Genomic DNA, 22,589 nt, shown 5'->3' with positions numbered 1-22,589 from the left:
GAAATTCCGGCAGGTACCAATGTCAGGTGCACCCGTTCGCTGGTGCGGTCAAACCAATTTGACTCACAGGCACAACGGTGCGCGCTATAATTGTCAAACGTCAGACGGCAGACTCAGGACGAATAAGTTCACCGCCGTGACACACGGTATGTTCGAGATGATAAGCAGTTCCACTGTTGGTACAGTTGGAAACCGTCACTGGCACTTAATCAACAACAAGATGCAGACCACAAGTCCCACCCACTTTGGAAAAACCTGAAGGACTCCTCCACGGACAGACCAGAAGAAAAAGACCTCGAAGATTCACAACCAGTTTCCATCAAGACTTGGTACAGGAGGAGAATTAGTAGAACGAATGTGGTGTCACCGCCAGACACCACATTTGCTAGGTGGTAGCCTTCAATCGGTCGCGGTCCGTTAGTATACGTCGGACCCGCGTGTCGCCACTTGGTTCCAAATTTCACTCACTGTTCACTTCCATTTATTTTTAACCTACAGTTGTAGTGTAGAAGAAGAGAAAGTAAAGGAAGTATGGGTGCCAACTTCGAGACAAGACACTGATGGTCGACTACTTTTCATGAAATAGATAGCCACCGGCAAGAGATAGTCCCGCTGTCAGCAACATTTGACCAATACTAGTGCTTCCCATACGGGTTATAAAATGCTTATAAAATCGGGGACTAGAACTTTAGATCAAGTATCCTTTAGGCGGGGGACGGAATGTCAGTGAATTCTGTTTTATCACTGCTGCTCAGCCCAGAAATTTTAACAGATGTAAACACCATCAGTGAAATTATTCATTGTATTATTAGCAGGTAAACATAAACTTTGTTAAGGGTGTCCGCAGCTCATGGTCTAGCGGCTAGAGTTGCTGCCTCTGAATCACGGTGTCACGGGTTCGACTCCCGGTGGGGTTGTTGATTTTCTCTGAACGAGGACTGGATGTTTGTGTTGTCCTCATCATTTCAACATCGTAATCATGATTCGTGACGGGGGCTAAATTGGACTGTGAAAAAAACTGGACTGTGTAAAAATTGGGACTTTGTACAGGCGCTGATGACCAGTTGAGCTCCCCACAAACCACACACCACTCTTAAGGGCAAAACAAAAAGGTATTTGGTTATGGTCTACGAACAGTGTACATTATTACGTAAATCTCTATTTGAACCACTTGGGCTTAAGAGTAGTTTTATTCATCTTTATCATACATTGTTATACAGATTACCGGTGCTGATTATTAGGTCATCTTCTTCAATTAATAAAAAATCTTGGTATGAGCTCTTTAGAAAGTATTGCAAATAAAGACATTGCGAATTCTTGCACTTGCATGTAAGCCATCTGTCAAAGGAAGACGATGCAGATGCGTCATTATAGTACAGTAATAATTAATGACTCGGCGCTGCTGTAGATAGGCCTCTTCTGTACTTCTAAAAGCACAAGATCCGTGAGACATCCAGAGCACGTTTCCTAACATGATCGGGCCACCTTACATATATAGTTAAAGGCTACCCAGCCATTGACCTTCGTCTGTGCGAATGCGCACAGGTTACCCAAACTCTTACGGGAATCACCAAAGCGTGCGGGAGTAATGAGTGGGTGGGCAAATGTCTATAAGGTACAATACATATGTAGAATTGTGGACAGTTAGGAATGTGAGTCTCACGGGAAGCGTGCAAGGGATACGTCCCTGCAGTTGGGGTATTCATCTGTGTCCTCGGTGGCTCAGATGGATAGAGCGTCTGCCATGTAAGCGGGAGATCCCGGGTTCGAGTCCCGGTCGGGGCACACATTTTCAGCTGTCCACATCGAGGTATATCAACAACACCTGTCGGCAGCTGAGGTTGTATGCTAGTCATCATTTATTCCAGGGAAAAGCTGCACGGTCATCCACAGTAACTGTTCTTTCGAGAACAAGTTACTGTCTTCGTATATATAGTTAAAGGCTACCCAGTCATTGACCTTCGTCTGTGCGAATGCGCACAGATTACCAAAACTCTTACGGGAATCGCCAAAGCGTGCGCCAGTAATAAGTGGGTGGGCAAATGTCTATAAGGTACAATACATATGTAGAATTGTTGACAGTTGGGAATGTGACTCTCACGGGAAGCGTGCTAGGGATACGTCCCTGCAGTTGCGCTATTCATCTGTGTCCTCGGTGGCTCAGATGGATAGAGCGTCTGCCATGTAAGCAGGAGATCCCGGGTTCGAGTCACGTTCGGGGCACACATTTTCAGCTGTCCATATCGAAGTATATCAACAACACCTGCCGGCAGCTGAGGTTGTCAGTTAGTCATCATTTATTCCAGGGAAAAGCTGCACGGTCATCAATAGTAACTGTTCTTTCGAGAACAAGTTACTGTCTTCGTTTACATAAGATCGCCTTCTGTTTTCTCTCTAATTTTTTGCAGTTCAGTAAAGAAACTTCTTTAGATATCAAACATACGATCACCTACAGACAAATTCCACAATCCGCGCCATTTAATCATCACAGCAGTCATAATTACGTTTTCCACTATGATCTAAATGTTTAGCTGTTCATCCTAATATATTCAAAGACGCATTTCCACATTGGTGACTGAATGAGTCCAAAATTCTGAACTTTTCCGAATCAGAATCGTTTCCCAGCTTTCGTAAGTCAAGCCGCCGCTTGTGTCACCAAGCTGAGAGGGGCGTAAGAGGCGCCACAACTGTAAGATTTCCATACAGAACGTATCACAATTAGTAGCTAAATCTGATAAGGGTGAGTGTAGGAATGAAGAAAGAACGAACATTAGGACAACCAATCCACATCGAGGTCATAAGACGTGGACAGGTAAAAGTGTACGAAGGGAAAGAGTGGAGTGGGGCGCCAAATGATAAGTCGTTTGTCTAGAAAAATATTCTCATGTTGACACTGATTCTGTTTGCCACAGCTTGCAGGTGTGATATACGTTTGAAAATTTTGTAAATGAAAACAAACACGAGGTACCATATGATCTCTGAGCACTATTTACACTGGGAAATGGCTCTTGCAGAATTATGAAATATGAAAAAGTATTTTTAAGAATAAACACAAACAACCATTTCATTGACTCACTCTTTTCTTCAGTAAAAATGGAAACATATACACTATGTGATCAAAGGTATCCGGACACGTAGCCGAAAATGACTTACAAGTTCGTGGCGTCCTCCATCTGTAATGCTGGTATTCAGTAAGGTGTTGGCCCACCCTTAGCAGTGATGACAGCTTCTACTCTCGCAGGCATACATTCGATCAGGTGGTGGAAGGTTTCCTGGGCAGCCCATTCTTCATGAAGTGCTTCAGTGAGGAGAGGTATCGATGTCGGTCGGTGAGGTCTGGCACGAAGTCGGCATTCCAAAACATCCCAAAGGTGTTCCATAGGGTTGAGGTCAGGACTTGTTGCAGGCCAGTCCATTACACGGATATTATTGTCGTGTAACCACTCCGCCACAGGCCGCGCATTATGAACAGGTGCTCGATCGTTTTGAAAGATGCAATCGCTGTCCTCGAACTGCTCTTGAACCGTGGGAAGCAAGAAGGTCCCTAAAACATCAATGTAGGCCTGTGCTGTGATAGTGCCACGCTAAAAAACAAGGATTGCAAGCCCCCTCCATGACAAACAAGACCACATCATAATACCACGGCCTCCGAATTTTACTGTTGGCATTACACACGCTGGCAGATGACGTTCACCGGGCATTCGTTATACCCACACCCTGCCATCGGATCGCCACACTGTGTATCGTGATTCGTCACTCCACACAGCTGTCCAATAGTCCAATGTTTTCCGCTCCTTACACTAAGCGAGGTGACGTTTGACATTTACCGGAGAGATGTGTGGCTTATGAGGAGCCACTCGACCATGAAAACCAAGTTTTCTCACCTTCCACCTAACTGTCATAGTACTTGCAGTGGATCCTGATGCAGTTTGGAATTATTGTGTGACGGTCTGGATACATGTCTGCTTATTTACACATTTACACATTTTCAACTGTCGGCGGTCTCTGCCACTCAACGACCAGGTCGGCCCGTACGCTTTTGTGCTGTACATGTCCCTTCGCGTTTCCACTTCACTATCACATCGGAAACAGTGGACCTAGGGATGTTTAAGAGTGTGGAAATCTCGCATATAGACGTGTGACACAAGTGAAACCCAACCACCTAACCACGTTCGAAGTCCGTGAGTTCCGCGGAACGCCCCATTCTGCTCTCTTATGATGACTAATGACTACTGAGGCAGCTGTTATGGGGTACCTGGCAGTAGGTGGCAGCACAAGGCACCTAATACGAAAAACGTATGTTTTTGCGGGTGTCCGGGTACTTTTGATCACATAGTTCATATTTGAGAGTGGTTAGTCTGCATCTTAAGCCGTGTTCATCTTTTCCCTCTTCAAGACTAGGATTATTATATTCTCGTGTGATGTTTCGTTAGGTCAGAAATATGGCTGGGTTATTGACTGATATCAGATATCGTTCAAAGTTGCCGGTTTTACAAACGTTGGAGGTATTGAACCAGGGGCATTCGAGAAGTTATACTGGTACCCATTTTTATTTTATTTTATTTACACCTCAAGTTCCGTAGGGCCATATTGAGGAGCAAATCTCCAAAGTCATGAAACGTGTCAGTACATGAGATAACAACATAAAAGTAATAACAGAAAAAATTAAAATGTTTATGAACCCAAAAAAGTCAAGCCGTAAGTTTAAGTAAACGCAGTCAACAATAAAACAAGAATCAGCTTAATTTTTCAAGGAACTCCTCAACAGTATAGCAGGAGTGATCCAAGTGCGCGTGGATTACTGCTAAGATTTTTGAATTCTTGTGGTAGCATATTGAAAATAGATGCTGCAGTATACTGCGCACCTTTCTGCACAAGAGTTAAGGAAGTCCGATCCAAATGCTTGTTTGATTTCTGCTGACTATTAACTGAGTGAAAGCTGCTTATTCTTGGGAATAAGCTAATACTGTTATCAAGAAATGCCCGTAAGGAATATATATATTGAGCAACAAATGTTAAAACACGCAGCCTCGTGAGGGGTCGGCAAAAGGTTCGTGAACTTACACCATTTATCGCCCGAACCCCCTGTTTCTGAGCCAAATTATCCTTTCAGAATGGGAAGAGTTACCACAAAATATAATACCTTACGACATAAGCGAATGAAAGTAAGAAAAGTAGACTAATTTTGGTGTCGAACGATCATTTGCTTCAGATACAGTTCGACTAGTGAAAACGGCAGCATTAATTCTTTAAAGAAGCTCCTGAACGTGGGATTTCCATGACAGTTTACTATCTATCTGAACACCTAGGAATCTGAACTGTTCAGTTTCACTAATCATATGCCCATTCTGTGAAATTGGAAAGTCAGGTTTTGTTTAATTGTGGACATCGCTACCTGTATCTAGACAAGGAAACATAATGGAGGGATACTGAGAAACGTATCTGCAAAGAAAAAATAAATGAATAGTATATAGCAGCTCCATAATCAAGGGGATGGTTCGTGATTGAGAACAATTTTACTTTGGGAAAGTGAGTGAGAAAACATCGCCCCGTCATTTTCAAAGAAACTAGCCATTTCATCATTTGAGTAAAGAAATTGTTGTAAACAATGGAAAACCTAAATGGGGAAGTACATACAGTGATTTCAACCATTGTCCACCAGAATGGAATTCCCTTTGTTATTATTAACAGCAAACAGCTGAAGAATTGCAGTGAGATGCAATGAGTTGAAACGCAGTTGTATTTCTCTCGATTAGTTTTAATTACAAGAAACCATGAAATTATACTGCGTTAATCAAAAGTGCACACTCTTCTGGTGCTTTATAACTATGCATTGTCTATCTCCTCAGAACTCTTACCACTCTGCACATGTTGTTCACAGTTGTAAGACAGTCGTAGAAGAATAGCTGACAGTTTGCTGATCTGTGAATTTTACTGGCTGGTATCGTATCCTAGATATCACAGATAATTCCTCGGCAATTTCTGTCTCTATAAAAAAAGTGTTCCCATTGTCACCCGATGTACCTAGCAGAAGAAGTTTCGCCTAACCCCTGTGTGCAATGAAACGGTCGACCACCTCTCCTGTTCCACAGTTTCGGAGGGTTTCAACCGGCACGAAGCAGTCAACACAACCTCCTTCATTCATTACAGCCCGGTGAAGTTGGGTGTTGTTAGTATCGGAAACTGTTAATTGGCTGAAATAGTCCTACAACTGCTCCTTGTTGTGTTACCAGGATGGTGACTGTAGCACGGTGTTCCTGCTGCAGCCCAGGAGACAAGGTTAATTACGTTCCTGTGGCTTTGTGGACGGCACGGGCAGAGCCTTGAAACTTCCGCTGGCATCCCAGAGAAATTCTCTGTGGCTACCGTGACATGGCTAGCCGACTTTCAGACAAGTTTCCGCCCACTCTCTAAGCCATTACGGAAACGCTTCGCATTTCCAGGAGACCGGCTTTTGTACTAATGCTTTCTGGAGTTAATTTCCGCCCGCAGTTTGCTCGGAGGTATCTTCAGCTCAGTTCGTTTTCCGCCCCAAGAAGCTCTATTTTCACTTTTTAGATCCTCTGACGTCGGTCATCGCCCCGTTCTTGATGTACGTTAAGCTGATGGAGCCTCTCTCGGTTGCATCCTAATCTTCGTGTTGCTTTCGTAATTTACTGCATGTTATGAATAACATTAACAGATTTTTTCGTCTTTACGTGGCAGGATAGCTAAGATGCGTAAAAAATTACTAATTTTTTACGTGATCTAGCATGATACTGAAGCACTGTTATCTTAAGGACTGGAGGACAACACCGAAAAGCCTCAATTTTTAAATGCACGAAACGATGTGACACATTTCATTACCTTTTTGAAATAGTTTGTCTTCTACCAGCTTTGATGCCATTCGTAACGTTTCCATCTATTTCATCTCACAGAAAAACGTACACGTAATGTCCTCAGTCATTAGCTCTATATATACCAATGTCTTCCTTTACATTGTTTGCCCTTATTACTAAGTAAGTTACAAGTTGTAATACGCACGTAATTTGTAAGTTGAGAATTACGTTCACTTCAGTATGAATACGAACAAGAATCGTAATGGGAAAAATGAACACTTCTTGAACGAGACTCCCTTTACTACAAACGTAAGAAGACCGTTGAAATAGGACTGTAGCATGAGCATTTTCCCACAGCAACCCGCACACCACACAGCACGCAGTTACACTCTTACAGGTACAATCCCAACTAGCAGTCGTTATCACTTATATTTCAACCTCCTCGTCGTTCATTATCCCTCTCAATTCTCCTAATACCAGATAAGGCTTCAAAAGTGCTAAATTAATCAATACCATTCTTAACGCCTGTATTATTTTGTTATTATTACCTATGTTACTATTATTACTATTACTGTAAATTATTAGGCCTACCTCCTCTCTTTGAAATTCTAAAGGTGGCAGGGATAAAATACAGGGAGCGAAAGGCTATTTACAATTTGTACATAAACCAGATGGCAGTTATAAGAGTCGAGGGGCATGAAAGGGATGCAGTGGTTGGGAAGGGAGTGAGGCAGGGTTGTAGCCTCTACCCGATGTTATTCAATCTGTATATTGAGCAAGCAGTAAAGGAAACAAAAGAAAAATTCCGAGTAGGTATTGATATCCGGGAAGAAGAAATAAAACTTTAAGGTTTGCCGATGACATTGTAATTCTGTCAGAGACAGCAAAGAACCTAAAAGAGCAGCTGAACGGAATGGGCAGTGTCTTGAAAGGTGGATATAAGCTGAACATCAACAAAAGCAAAACGAGGATAATGGAATGTAGTCGAATTAAGTCGGGTGAAGCTGAGGGAATTAATTTAGGAAATGAGACACTTAAAGTAGTAAAGGAGTTTTGCTATTTGGGGAGCAAAATAACTGATGAGGGCGAAGTAGCGAAGATATAAAATGTAGACTGGCAATGGCAAGGAATGCGTTTCTGAAGAAGAGAAATTTGTTAACATCGAGTATAGATTTAAGTGTCAGGAAGTCGTTTCTGAAAGTATTTGTATGAAGTGTAGCCATGGATGGAACTGAAACGTGGACGATAAATAGTTTGGACCAGAAGAGAATAGAAGCTTTCGAAATGTGGTGCTACAGAAGAATTCTGAAGGATGGGTAGATCACATAACTAATGAGGAGGTATTGAACAGAATTGGGGAGAAGAGGAGTTTGTGGAACAACTTGACAAAAAGAAGGGACCGGTTGGTAGGGCATATTCTGAGGCATTAAAGATCACAAATTTATCATCGGAGGGCAGCGTGGAGGGAAAAAATCGTAGAGGGTGACCAAGAGACGAATACACTTAACAGATTGAGAAGGATGTAGGTTGCAGTAAGTACTGGGAGATGAAGAAGCTTGCACAGGACAGGGTAGCTTGGAGAGCTGCATCAAACCAGTCTCAGGACAGAAGACCACAACAACAACTTCCTATTACAAATGATAATTACTGTTATTGAATTTTTATCTTATATCTAATCAATATCATTTCAACTCCTCCATAGTTTTATCTTGATTAATATTATTGTTATTGCCAGTAACTATTTTTATTAATAATGCAAACTATTATTATTGTGATTGTTCTGTAATACTTGCTTAGACGTAAGGGAGGGTATTAAGGCCCTAGTCCGGTCAGGCTAAATAAGCAATAAATACAGCCGCGCCGGGTAGCCGCGCGGTCTTGGGTGTCGCTTGGGTGTCTTGCGTGGTTCGCGCGGCTCGGCCCGTCGGAGGTTCGAGTGCACCCTCATGCATGGGTCTGTGTGTGTGTGTGTGTGTGTGTGTGTGTGTGTGTGTGTGTGTGTGTGTGAGTATGTCGTCCTTACCGTAAGTTACTTTAAGTTAGCTTAAGTAGTGTGTAAGCTTAGGGACAGCTGACCTCAGCAGTTTTGTCCAATAAGCCCTTGCCACCAATTAAGCAATAAATAAATAAATAAAACGACTGACAATGTGAGATATGCGTAAAGCCTTGGATTATCAGTACACAATGTTGTATTTCTGCTCTATTTGTCACATCTCCGAAATCTCAAATCGTGCTATATAACTTGTAGAAACATTCAAATAGCAGCTCGCGAGGCTCTAACAACTGTCTGCCGAGAAGGACAAAGGCATCAGATAATCATAATGCCAGATAGTATAGCGTTTCTGTAAGACAGTTGCATACAAAAGAATGTCTCATCGATTTAGCAGAGAACTCATTTCACTTCAAACCACTTAGAACATATAACACTACAATAGGGCCACATTTCAGACCTTTCGATTACCTTCTTTTCCTTTTTTCTGACAGTCTGTGAATAATACCGTGATTCAGGAGCAGATTCCCCCACATTTCTTTCTCAAAATAAAGTATGAAGGGCGAAGAAAAAAACCCAACATGTAGGTCGGCATGCGATTCCTCATCCATATTCAAGAGAAAAGTTTATGTGGAAAAATCCGGTGGGATGCATTTTCAAAACGCATGTACGAAAACGAGGTGTTGGCAACACTGTCACATCGGAATGTAAAGAGGAAAACGGATCAGCCCACACCAAAGTACCAGCCGTCATAGCCCTATGAGTCACAGATTGCCTTCGGCAGTGATGAAGCGTGCACAACTTGTTTGCGTCTCGCATGACCTACGAGCGAGCGCGCTGTTCTTTACTTCCGCTTACGGCTTGTCTTGGTTCCCGAATTCATCGACCATCGTGGCGTTTTCCTACCGCCATGCGACGGTTACATTAATGTTTCCTTTGGATCACGAACAATGAAAAGCGTCGGAAGTGGAACGGTTTATACAGGGTGAAGGGAGTCTCCCACCGCAAGATGTTCTCGGAATTCATTTTTCATTCTTTACTGCCTTTGTGTACATAAAGATGACGAATGAAGAGATATGCGCAGATTTTGTGCGGCGCCATGACACTGGTTCAAATGTTCAAATGTGTGTCAAATCTTATGGGACTTAACTGCTAAGGTCATCAGTCACTAAGCTTACATATTACTTGACTTAACTATCCTAAGGACAAACACACACACCCGTGCCCGAAGGAGGACTCGAACCTCCGCTGGGACCAGCCGCATAGTCCATGACTGCAGCGCCCGAGACCGCTCGGCTAATCCCGCGCGGCCACGACACTGGTCTCAAGTTCAGATACTCGGATGGTCATGGAGGATGTGTCGTGGTTCATTAGGCTGTTTTGGTCTCCGAACACTGAGGGATTTCGAATTGCCGTTTGAGGCGCCTCGGCGTTTTGTGGTGATGGATTTTATGTCTTGTGACAACGTCGTCAGACTCTTTCCTGAAACGTGGTAAACGTTAGAAAACTACCGTGTTCTCAGTAGTGTCCGTCACATACGTAGTTACAGAAACACATGCCTTCTTATTTGGTTATTGCCGATGACCAGCGGCACGCTTGTTCCGATTGCGGCAAGGAAGGTCACGTCAGTTCTGATTCTACGACGTAGACTGGTTCAGCGACTTCGCTCTTCCTTCGATGCCCACTGTGTTACGTCTATCTTACTCCTCCCCGGCGAGGCTGCCTGCTGTGCCCACTGGGAATCAGTCGGCGCCGGCGTCGACTCCTCTCGACTTCACAATTGACGTTCCGCAGGCGGAAGTACCAACTGACGATGGCTGTTAGTCGTCGTAAGATATTGGTCCCGACCCCATTGTTGTTCATCACGGAGTTCACCCGACCTTCAGTTTTCTGTCGTCTGGTTCCATTTCGGTAGACAGCCATCCGATACAGAACAACATTTAGGAAGCAACGGTCGCGGACAAAACGGATGAGACAACCTCATTCCCCATCTGATCGCGATCACTGCCTCCATCGGATGTGTCCTACTTACGGGCTGTACTTTGACACACTAGCCCCAGCCCACGTGACGTCTCGCAATCACGATCCCTGATCAGCATCCACTGCACTGGCCCAGCGTGACGTCTGACTCCTGGACAGAAAACGTCGACGTTCTGGAAGTGAACAGGAACAGAATGAAGGAGCCCCCCCACTCTTGGTGAGGTTGGCTCCCTACCCTCTACAATGATATGTAATTCCCCATTCCATGGGCACCTAATGTGGATCTCCCTGTGCTTTGTTCATGTTTACATCACCTACCCTCCTGGCAGTGCAGCTTTTCAAACTTATCACATAGTTACGATCAGTGTTAATACCATTTGCACTTGTCAAAATTTGGCCTTACTCCATGAAATGCTGCATGCTGCGGACACTAACCTTTTGTGCTCTTCATGGCTTACGGCACGCATCTCCAAGCTTCCCCTACTGGTAGTGGGGTGTCAATCCTGTTACGTGATGGTGTCCTCGATGATGCAGTTGCATACCTCACTGACGCCAGAGATAGGTCCTAACGTTTGGTGGTAGCAAGATCATCAACATCATGCGTTATCTAGTTTGGGTCGTCACCATGAACGTTCCACTTCCTTTTCAGTGGAAGTCTTGTCTCGGCACGATGACTTAACCATAGGAGACTTTAAATTCACCCGGGCGCCCAAAGCCATCTGCATTGTCCTCACTCGGCGCTAGCAGCAGTAGAGCAGCACATCAACCTTCTGGGATCTTGGGAATACGTTCATGGTATTCATTAAGGATTTACAGATTCTACCAGTCGTCTTGATTGTGTTTATACCCCCAGCGATATTGTCAGTAGTCTACAGGAAGCTGAAGTATGGCTCGTTTTGGTCTCTAGCTGTGATGCATATATCTATGCCATCAATCTTTGCCGCCGAATCGTGTGTTTTGTTCGGGGACCAGGAAAACTCAACATTATCCATCTCACTTAACCCGACTGCTCTCATCTCATCGAGACCACACAGACAGCCTGTAATCAATGTTGTGATGCTTATCAGTCAGTGTGCGATTTGCAGGGAGGAGATGGGGGGATTCCCCCCCCCCTCCCCCTCTGCGTCAGACCATCCCCTCCTCTGGTTTTAGTTTATCCGTACCAACCTGGGATGTTTATTTCCCACGCACTGGAGTAAAACTTTACATATAATTTAAATTTGTGGAGCCGAACACTGGAAGTTTTTAATAAGTCTTACTACTAATACTATTAATAAGTCTCAGTTTTCTATCATCAGAATAAATACAGCTTTTCACAAATGCACCTCTACTTTTTGTATTCCCCTCGTATACCTCTATGTAGATGATTCTGTAAATAAGCTTTACCTATAACGTACTTTTAAAGATATAACAAGGGATGGCTTTTCTGATAGTGCATACGTGTGAATAGTGAATTCGGCTTTAACATCTATTTATAAATAGCTGTTTAACCATGCATAACGCCACGGTCCAAGCTAGTAACGTATATTATTCTATTAACCCCCTAAGACATCCCCTCCCCCCCACTGGTAAAAGCTCAAATCGCACCCTGTTATCAGTATGCACTGTCTTGGTGGTGCTGCATGCGAAGCCTGCCCCCCCATAAGGCCTTAATTGGTTATGAGAAGAAGGTCGCGGCATGGCGGCAATGAACCCAAGATTTGTACTTCACCATGCTCTGGTAATACACTATAAAGCCATATTTGGCAAGGTATCAGGCAATGGTGACTCTTGCAAAGGCACAGCTCACTGTCCTCTCTCGATGTCAACTAGAAGGGGCTATGATCAGAGCATGTACACGTTACAAGTTATCCGAGGAGCGTCCACCTCTGTACCAGGTGATAGCAGAACGGCGCCGCCTTCGGAGGACGTTGACAAATGTTCTTATTGCTGATAATGGTTGACGCTTAGATACCCAACAGAATAGTCTGGAAAACACCACAACCCTGCCAACATTATGGTGATCTCTGGGGATGCAACGTTGAATCTGCTTGCCGCCGTCACGGACGACAGAGTCCATGATGCTATCTAGACGGGTTCTACGAAGAAGTCGTGTGGTGCTGATGGCCTCCCACTAGGGTGTTGTTGGACATTTAACCGCTACTGGTGCCAGTGTGGACCGAAATTTGTCAGGACCGCTTGTCGCCTATCGTGCAGATTGCAGGTGGTTTCCTCAATGGTCTGATTCCCATCCACAGGACTTGGGGTACCTCATGCAAATAGCGCCTTGACTTTACTCAAAAACTGCTCGAAGACTTTTACCCGGCTGCTGGCTCCACAGCTTAAACTGCTAGCCCAGTATGTGGTTTCCCCTGATCAAAACTCCTTGAGAGTTGTCAATAACATCCTCACTGTCTCTGTCGCTGTCGAGACATAATTGCTATGTTCACACTCCTCATATACTTGGATTTCTGGCCATTCTTGACTTCGCAAAAACAGACATAATGTCTTATGGGATAACAGCAATCAGTGATTTTATAATGTTACTTTAAATCCGTCTTGATTGCAAATTTTTTTTTATTATTCATATGACCGGTTTCGGTTCATTCAGAACCATCTTCAGATCTGTAAAAATAATTATACTAATTTACTATTTCACGAAAGCAAATCTTTTTCATCCTATCTTATCAACATCAAATGTACCAGAACGTACCTGATATTTATGTTACAGGAGTAACCCGTCCAATTCAGCAACTTTCACATGCTACGTCACATAAAATTGGTTGGCAGAGTGCACGTCATTTATATTAATTATGACACTATTACCGACAGGTGGCGTCTGGTACATTTGTTACATTCCATTTGCACATACTGTATTCAGTAGATCTTTTTTATATTAAAAATATGTAATTAAAATATGTAGATGTCAAAGCTAAAATCTGTACTTGTCAGGATTAAAAAACAGTAAAATTATCATGTTTATACGATCTAACAGGCATAGGGCGATTTATATATCTATGGTGCTGGTGTGAACTTGTTTTCTTCTACGGTCTGCTTCCGTGGTTCCCGCCACTTTGGTGTTGTGCCGCGGTCCGCTCAGTCGTCTGCTGTCCATCGCCGCGGGCAAGAGGGCCGCACAGGAGGGCCCCGTCAACGACGCCAGGCGTTGCACGCGTCTTCCGGCTTCTCCACCGCGCACCATCTCTCAACCCTTGGCCTGGATCTCCATACGCAACAGTTGTCATCTTAGTAGGTCGTCATAAATGCTAAAATAGGCGTTATGATTGAATTCGCTTTGTTCGTTGAGGATTAAATCCGGATCTTTATTTTTATGGGTGTATATTTCGATCTCTTCTAAAATTCTAGAAGAGATCGAAATATACACCCATAAAAATAAAGATCCGGATTTAATCCTCAACGAACAAAGCGAATTCAATCATAACGCCTATTTTAGCATTTATGACGACCTACTAAGATGACAACTGTTGCGTATGGAGATCCAGGCCGAGGGATGAGAGATGGTGCGCGGTGGAGAAGCCGGAAGACGCGTGCAACGCCTGGCGTCGTTGACGGGGCCCTCCTGTGCGGCCCTCTTGCCCGCGGCGATGGACAGCAGACGACTGAGCGGACCGCGGCACAACACCAAAGTGGCGGGAACCACGGAAGCAGACCGTAGAAGAAAACAAGTTCACACCAGCATCATAGATATATAAATCGCCCTATGCCTGTTAGATCGTATAAACATGATAATTTTACTGTTTTTTAATCCTGACAAGTACAGATTTTAGCTTTGACATCTACATATTTTAATTACATATTTTTAATATAAAAAAGATCTACTGAATACAGTATGTGCAAATGGAATGTAACAAATGTACCAGACGCCACCTGTCGGTAATAGTGTCATAATTAATATAAATGACGTGCACTCTGCCAACCAATTTTATGTGACGTAGCATGTGAAAGTTGCTGAATTGGACGGGTTACTCCTGTAACATAAATATCAGGTACGTTCTGGTACATTTGATGTTGATAAGATAGGATGAAAAAGATTTGCTTTCGTGAAATAGTAAATTAGTATAATTATTTTTACAGATCTGAAGATGGTTCTGAATGAACCGAAACCGGTCATATGAATAATAAAAAAAAAATTTGCAATCAAGACGGATTTAAAGTAACATTATTCTTGACTTCATTCACGCAATCAGTAGGGTTGATGACGACTAACAGGAATAGGCTCTCCATAATATGGGATACTCTGACACCACTGTCGACATCCTAATGCACTTCATTCGCGGAGCGATTTCCCTTGTACTCTACAATAGCCGTCTCACTCCTCCCATCTTCGTCCGTCATTCAGTTCTCCAAAGCTGCCCGCTCTTCGCACTGTTTTATGCTTTCCCCATTGAACTGTTGCTCTGTGACCTTCTTCAACGCCTGTTTGGGATATCTCTTGGTGGCCATGTATTCAGCTGCACTACGATGCCGGGGTCAGAGATTCATTAGCATAGGTTACCACCTATTACGATGCTTCTGGTAGCTCCCTTTAAGTCCGCAAACCGAGCGCTATGGCTACAGGTGCGGGGCTCCCTATGGACACTGCTGCTTCATTACGCGTAGCTGCTACTATCCGATGCTTAGGACTCGATTTTTCAAGTAGTCTATGGCGCATGATTTCCTTCAAACGTTGGTGCCTGGCGCCTACTGTCCCAAGTACTAGCTCAGTTCCCAGGCAAACATTTACGTGCCTCAGTCTTCTGCAACGGACATAATAATGAAAATTTGGCGTCACGTTCCCCCACGTGGCAGAGACATTCCCATTTTTCCATCCATGGCCCGTCGCATGCTGCTGGCATTGGGTTCATATGTTTGCCACAGCTTGATGTTCAAGATACGGCACGAGACTGTTATCGTTCCGTGGTGCAGGGCCGGTTTATGTCTGTATAATGTCCCCGACAGAGCAACAGCCCATTTCGTCAGCTCTCAAATGGTGCTGTTGCACCGTTGTCCAACGTGCCTTACAAGCTTGTAGCTCGAGGTCTCTGCGCCAAGCTTTCTATCATCTCCTACCCAGCTTTCCAGCTTCGCCCCGTTCTTCTTCTATTTCCGCCATTTTTCCCTCGAAATGAGCTAGGCCAGAACTGCTTGACATCCAAGAGCGCGATCTACTCCTATGGCTTTCTTAACTGAAACTCGTCATCAAATGTGATTGACAAGACGCATCCCCACGCCGATTGGCGCGCCGACTGGCGATTGGTCTGTGCTTCTTACCTCGACTATGACGTCTGGTGTGCATGATACCTTATGATAAATGGAAAACAAGTATGGTTCAAATGGCTCTGAGCACTATGGGACTCAACTGCTGTGGTCATCAGTCCCCTAGAACTTAGAACTACTTAAACCTAACTAACCTAAGGACATCACACACATCCATGCCCGAGGCAGGATTCGAACCTGCGACCGTAGCAGTCTCACAGTTCCGGACTGCGCGCCTAGAACCGCGAGACCACCGCGGCCGGCGAAAACAAGTATGCCGGGAACTCCATCAAAAGACTGACCTTGAGACACCCCGTTGTGTTTTGCCTGTGATCTTCTGGACACTGACGAGCATCGCCTGATGTGCGAGTCGGCAATACATGTCTAGTTCTTGGTGTGACAGATGCTGGCCTTAATTACCTTTATGACTCCGCATCAGATACCTCCTCAAATGCTGCTCTTTCAGGACCCCGGATACTTCCCACAAACGAAAACGAACTCTGTGAAGTGGATTTGTGGACACACAGTTCACTGCTGGTTTTCTGATGGCGAGAAGGGTATCCTTGTCTTTGCCACTTTCTTAGTGGACGACATTGTACAATTGTCTGCAATCCCAAATACAATTTTCTCTAATTTTATTTGTAGTGTCTTTCTTAAACCACCATGGAGTTGGGGTGTTACTGCTAGGAGTGTTCTTCTCAAAATAACTAAGTGATGTAACCCCAGTAAGTGTGGCAAATTGCCTTTCCCTCGTCTTCGTAATGTCGGCTTCCTGCCACATTTGATGGTATATTTCAAAAAATAAATAAACCAAAATTAAAATAAAATCTTGCCTCGTTTATGTGCTTTGTGGCTCTACTCCAAGTCCACTACACTTCCCTTGGTTCCTAGGGAGAGAACAGGACATTGTAGCCAGTCCTCGTGTACCGACCTCTGCCCACTTTATCCCCAACCCTCCCTTCTGGCGCCAGGAATATTCCTTCAGAAAATTAAGATCGCCTTTTTTTATTCGTAGCTGCGTAAAAAGTCATTTTCGCAATTGACAGTAGCCTATCAAATGACATTGGGATCATTAGACTGCGTGCATGCGTCTACTAATCATGCAGTGTTCAACCGTAATTGGCCTTGTAAAGTTCATGTAGGGTGGCTTCCTGATGGAATACTCAACGATGGTTACGGCGATGTGCTTTTTGCTGGGTTTATCCGATAAAAAAGCCGCTGCTGCTGGTGGTGGTGCTTGTGCGGACCCTCTAAGGCGATAAGAATATTTTTAAATGTCTGGAGCAAAGCCTTCGGGATATCGCTAAACTTCATTCCACAGGTAATGGACAGAGGTCGTCCAAGAACTGGATTATTCTTGAAACCGTTCACCAATCACCTGGGCGAAGTACCCATGATATTCCGAGGCGGTTCCAGGTGTCTCAAATACTGGATGTCGAAGTGTTGTCCGATGAAGAACTGCATCAGAATCGTTATACGTTAACTCACTAGCAGCGGCCATTCGACCGCATTCGACGAGTACTGTTTTGTGAATGGTTTTTGCAGCATATGGAAGATAATGAACAGTTTACAAATCATGTGGTATGGAGTGAAGATTGTAGCTTCACTAGTGGAGGTATTTTGAACCTCCACATCAATCATTATTGGTCGGAACGGAACCCATATGTAACCCGTGTACATGGCTTTCAGGCACTCTTTGGCATAAACCTACGGGCTGGAATCGTGGAGGTGAGGGGGGGGGGGGTCCTTTCCTATTTCCAGACTAGTTGAATGGGCCCTTTCATCGTAGGGTTCTTTCAAATACTTTTCCCGTCGCATTAGGAAACGTGCCCCCTGGTGTTCGGCGTCAGCTATGATTTCTGCGTGATGGTGCACCGGCACACTTTAAAATGGATGTGAGTAACTATTTCAATGAAGCATTCCCAGGGAAATGGTTTGGTGGTGGAGCTCCAACATTCGCGTCTCCACGTTTCCTGGACCTTAATCAACAACATTTTTTATTTGTGGGGGCGCTTAACATAACAAATTTATGGTATTTCACCCATGGATGTACACGACCTAATAGCTCGCATGCATGCCACGTCGGCCATGGCGGATACAGTAAAATATGATCCAGCGAGTAGGGAAGTATTTGGAAACGCCAGATGGTCGATGATACGTCGCGCGGCTGGCGCCAGTACCCCTTTCTTGTAGTGTTATCTTTTCCATCGATTTCGATTTCGCCGGCCGCAAGTCAGTTGTTCATCTCGGGTCCGGCTATTTAAACCTGCATCGTCGAGGCAGCCGCTCTCACTGTCTGGTCTGCCGTTAGCTGTTACAAAGGGGTCAGGAGGTTGGCCCTTTACTTGGTGCGCATGCCCATTGCAAGTGGTATTACTGAAGTACTGCGGGCGGAGACGGCGGAAAGGTTTGGGTTCCGACACGAGGCGTGGTGTCTGTCTTTTCTCGCCACGCAGTGCATCTTGAGAGAAAGAGCTTCCCGGAGCGTCGCCTAGCATTAACCGTTCGCTTGGGTATTTGATGTGTGTTTGATTTAAACAGATGTAACTGTGTGCTTATCTATATTTGTTACTGGTTAACTGATGTTGTCTTCATTGTGAGTCTTGTTGAAGAGTCTGATATGTCAAAGTTATGTCACACGCATCATAATAACGGCGCTTGTGGTTTCCATCTTAGTTTCCTACCACTTGATGAAGAATCTGCAGCTATATGTAAGGAAGCCCGGCGAGATTCCACATTATTGAGTGATTGTACATGTAGAGTTGTTGTAACCATGGTGATTAAGTACCAAAATTGCACGTTAGTTTGCGAGTAACGTAATACTATGGTGTCTCGTAAAACTACATCAGATTCCATGAAAGTTCTGGGGGGGCTCTTGCACGTTTAAAATAATACTCAGTTGTTACTATCACCTTTCAAGGAACAATCTTATCTACACTTGCATTGTAATGTTTAAATGCATTCTTAAGTATTGAGTAAAAGAAATTAGCGAGCTTTCCTATTTTATTGTTATGTTTTATTCTTTTATGTAACATGAATGTGGAATTCGAAGTGTGCTGCTGCAGTTGATCTACGTTTCAGTTGTGCGGACCGCAGTGCATTTCGTCCGGTACGGTGGGGCGTAGCACCAGGCCTTGCCAACTTGGCCTTTGCCAGTGGAACTGTGATTCGTAAGACCGGACTCCATGTTACTGGCCTTCTATCTTTCTCTCGTCCTTGGGTATTGCTGTTCTCTTTGTTCGTGGCTCTGTCAGGTTGTTAAGCTTTGTTCGTTCCTCCACCGTTTTGGCGAATGCACAATTCACTCGAAATATGAATTTAAAACTGTAAAACTGGGTTTCACTTTGTAATTAGCTCCCGGTCAGATTGCTGAAGGCTCCGCCTCATTTATTCTTTGTTCCCTTATCAACCATTTGTTTATTATATTTGTACCTTGTTTGCTGGCTGTGAGGTCCAATTTTCATAAAGGAAGGTTTCACGTGCGTATGTTCTCAGGGAATGATCAGATGCTGAGGTGCTGCTTTTTATTTAATTAGTGGCTCCCTGTACTGGCATCAACTGGACTATTCTTTAGTCAGAAGTTAGTGTCCCCGGTGTCTTCAATTCCGAGCGTTGAAATTTTAGAAGTTGCTTTTATTATTACTTGTGTGTCTTATGTTACGCCTTAATATTACACCTTGGTATGGATTGATACTGCAAAAGAGAAGTCATTGTACAGCATAGTCTTGCGGGTTCAGAGTTTGGCAAGTTCTGATTTTATTACATATTTACAGGAAAAGAAATTTTGTCAATGTTTTATGCATTTGTTATGCAGATTTTAACAGGGGTTAGAGAAAAATTTTTATTGTGCTCCTTTCAGGTTGTTAAATGAAAATGTGTTTCACTGTATTGAATTGTGCAAGGTAATAAACATTGTTTGACACAATCTGTGTATGTTTGATAATTATGGCCCTCCGGCTTCCTGTCTTGTTACTGGACGCAAATAGCACGTTCCAGTCGCTATGAATATGTTTTTTAAAATTAACTTTGCTTGTACGTTTACGAACCGGCTCTGTAAAAATAAGCTCAAAAAATTCAAATGGCTCTGAGCACTATGGGACTTAACAATTCAGGTCATCAGTCCCTAGAATTTAGAACTATTTAAACCTAACTTACCTAAGGACATCACACACATCCATGCCCGAGGCAGGAGTCAAACCTGCGACCGTAGCAGTCGCACGGTTGCGGACTAAGCCGCCTAGATCCGCTCGGCAACCGCGGCTGGCTGTGAAGAAAAGCTCGCACGTCAAATGTACAAAAACAAAATTGAATTATTATGCGTATAATAATGTGCAATCTAGTGTAGACTACCTACTGTATTTTATGTATGTCATTGGATACAGACGGTGATACTGTATCCACTATTATTTTCTGTTGGCGTTATTTATGTCATTGGACGCGAGGAAGTGATTCGTCTACATCTATAAGGAGTTCCTGTTACGTCTTAATGTTTAACTAAAGCTAACAGTAACACAAAGAGAAAACGCAAGATATCGTGGTGTGGCCCCATCACCATTCCTCGTCTTACTGAGCTATTAGGACAGCTCCCCCGAAGTCCAGAGTTCATGCTATCTGTTCGTGACCACAATCCATGATGCGCACAGTAACAGCATCCCAGAGTCGTTTTTTTTCTTCTAAATTTCGGTAAACACACTTTTTTCTTGAACTGGGATGGTAAATTGAATGCTGATCTCCAAGTGCGGCAATTTTTCTTCACCCTGTATGTCAGATTCTACCAGACTTCTTTGAGCGAAGATCGTTCCTTTCGTGTATTTCACATGTGCTCCAAACTCGCGTTATTTTCCAAGCTATTTTATGCTGTCAAAGTTTATGGCAACCGTATTTAAACTCTAAACAATCTGTTTGTGTACCGGCCGCGGTGGCCGTGCGGTTCTAGGCGCTCCAGTCCGGAGCCGCGCTGCTGCTACAGTCGCAGGTTCGAATCCTGCCTCGGGCATGGGTGTGTGTGATGTCCTTAGGTTAGTTAGGTTTAAGTAGTTCTAAGTTCTAGGGGAGTAATGACCACAGCAGTTGAGTCCCATAGTGCTCAGAGCCATTTGAACCATTTGAACCACCATTTTTTGTTTGTGTGATTAAAACAAATGTTTCCCAGTTTTCTGTCCAATTCGGGTGCGCAGCATGTCTTACCTTTGTTTAAGTCGCGAGAACACATTTACTTTCCACGTTCATAGGAGGAAGCCGGTGTTTCGCCTCCTTAACCCATTTACTTAGTAATATTTTTCCATATAGTCGACTCTGTACTTACTATTTATACTTACGAAAATCAGCATAATTTATCTTGGATACTTTTCTCAAAATTATATAATTTTTTGGTAGGAAGTCTTTATAAATCTGTCCTTACTGTTTGTAAGGATGAAGAGTAAAAATAATACTGCTTTGGAGTGATATATATAATTAAATACACGCATCTGCAACGCCACTAGACATATCTTACACTCATACCGTGTGCCACTTTCTCGTTCCTTGCTTTGCACACTATAAAATGTCTGGGGTGTGTTTTCTTGTTGGAATTTGGGGGGGGGGGGGGGGGGGGGAACCTAACAAAACCTGAAAAAGAAACTCGAAAGAAATCGAGTGTGTTAAACACCTCTGTAGAGATCGAAATCTCAGCTTTCCGGTTCTAGATAACATGTCATGCCACCTATTGACAGAGAAGAAGAAACACTAAGAAGCAACCGCAGCTACTCCGCCCATCCCACAGATGCCAAAGTAATAACGCACTTGGAACAAGCAGCTGGTTGTGAGTCACCCGTAGTTACCGATGGGTACAGGTAAGATCTCGCCTGGTTAGCCGTGCGGTCTAACGCACTGCTTTCCGGATTGGTCGGTGTGCCGGTCCCTGGCCCGAATCCTCCCGGCGGATTAGTGTCGAGGTCCGGTGTACCGGCCAGTCTGTGGATGGTTTTTAAGGCGGTTTTCCATCTGCCTCGGCGAATGTAGGCTGGTTCCCCCTATTCCGCCTCAATTACAATATGTCGCCGGTTGCTGAGCAAACACTTTCTCCACGTATGCGTACACCATCATTACTGCACCACGCAAACATTGGGCTTACGCTCGCCTGGTGCGAGACGTTTCCGGGGAGGGTCGGAGGGGTGTCCACTGGGGGCCAAACCGCACAATAACCCTGGGTTCGGTGTGGGGCGGTGGTGGGGTGAAAGGACAGCTGTAACCGGTTGTGAGGTAGTGACTCACTGAGGGCTATGGCGGGGACGAAGCCTCTCCGTCGTTTCTAGGTGCCCAGTTCAATGCAATACAATACAAAGGTAAGATCGTACTGAGTCGAACTTCATTGCAGAAGAGCGATGCTTCACGAAGCGACCAAGATATTGGTTGTGTGAAATCGTATGCCACAGAACGCATTACGTGGCAGTGGACTGGCGCAATACAGCATTACGTGGCAAGGTTGACCAACTGGCCAACTATGATGGCCGTGTGGCGTCGCGTAGTTCCGTTGTGAGAAGTGAGGTATAGCAAGTGTCGCAAAACTGCATGTCATTTAAATCGTA

At 44.2% G+C, this 22,589-nt stretch overlaps 1 non-coding gene across 1 annotated transcript; it reads left to right on the top strand.

Moving 5' to 3' along the window:
* Positions 1-1,711: 1,711 nt before the first annotated feature.
* Positions 1,712-1,785, top strand: Trnat-ugu. The gene has a single exon. It is a non-coding gene; the product is annotated as a tRNA-Thr (tRNA).
* Positions 1,786-22,589: the final 20,804 nt, after the last annotated feature.

This window comes from Schistocerca piceifrons, chromosome 4 (assembly GCF_021461385.2).
Source record: "Schistocerca piceifrons isolate TAMUIC-IGC-003096 chromosome 4, iqSchPice1.1, whole genome shotgun sequence".
Classification (NCBI taxonomy): domain Eukaryota; kingdom Metazoa; phylum Arthropoda; class Insecta; order Orthoptera; family Acrididae; genus Schistocerca; species Schistocerca piceifrons.
Note: the sequence above shows the minus strand (reverse complement) of the source record. Positions and strands in the feature narration are given on the sequence as shown.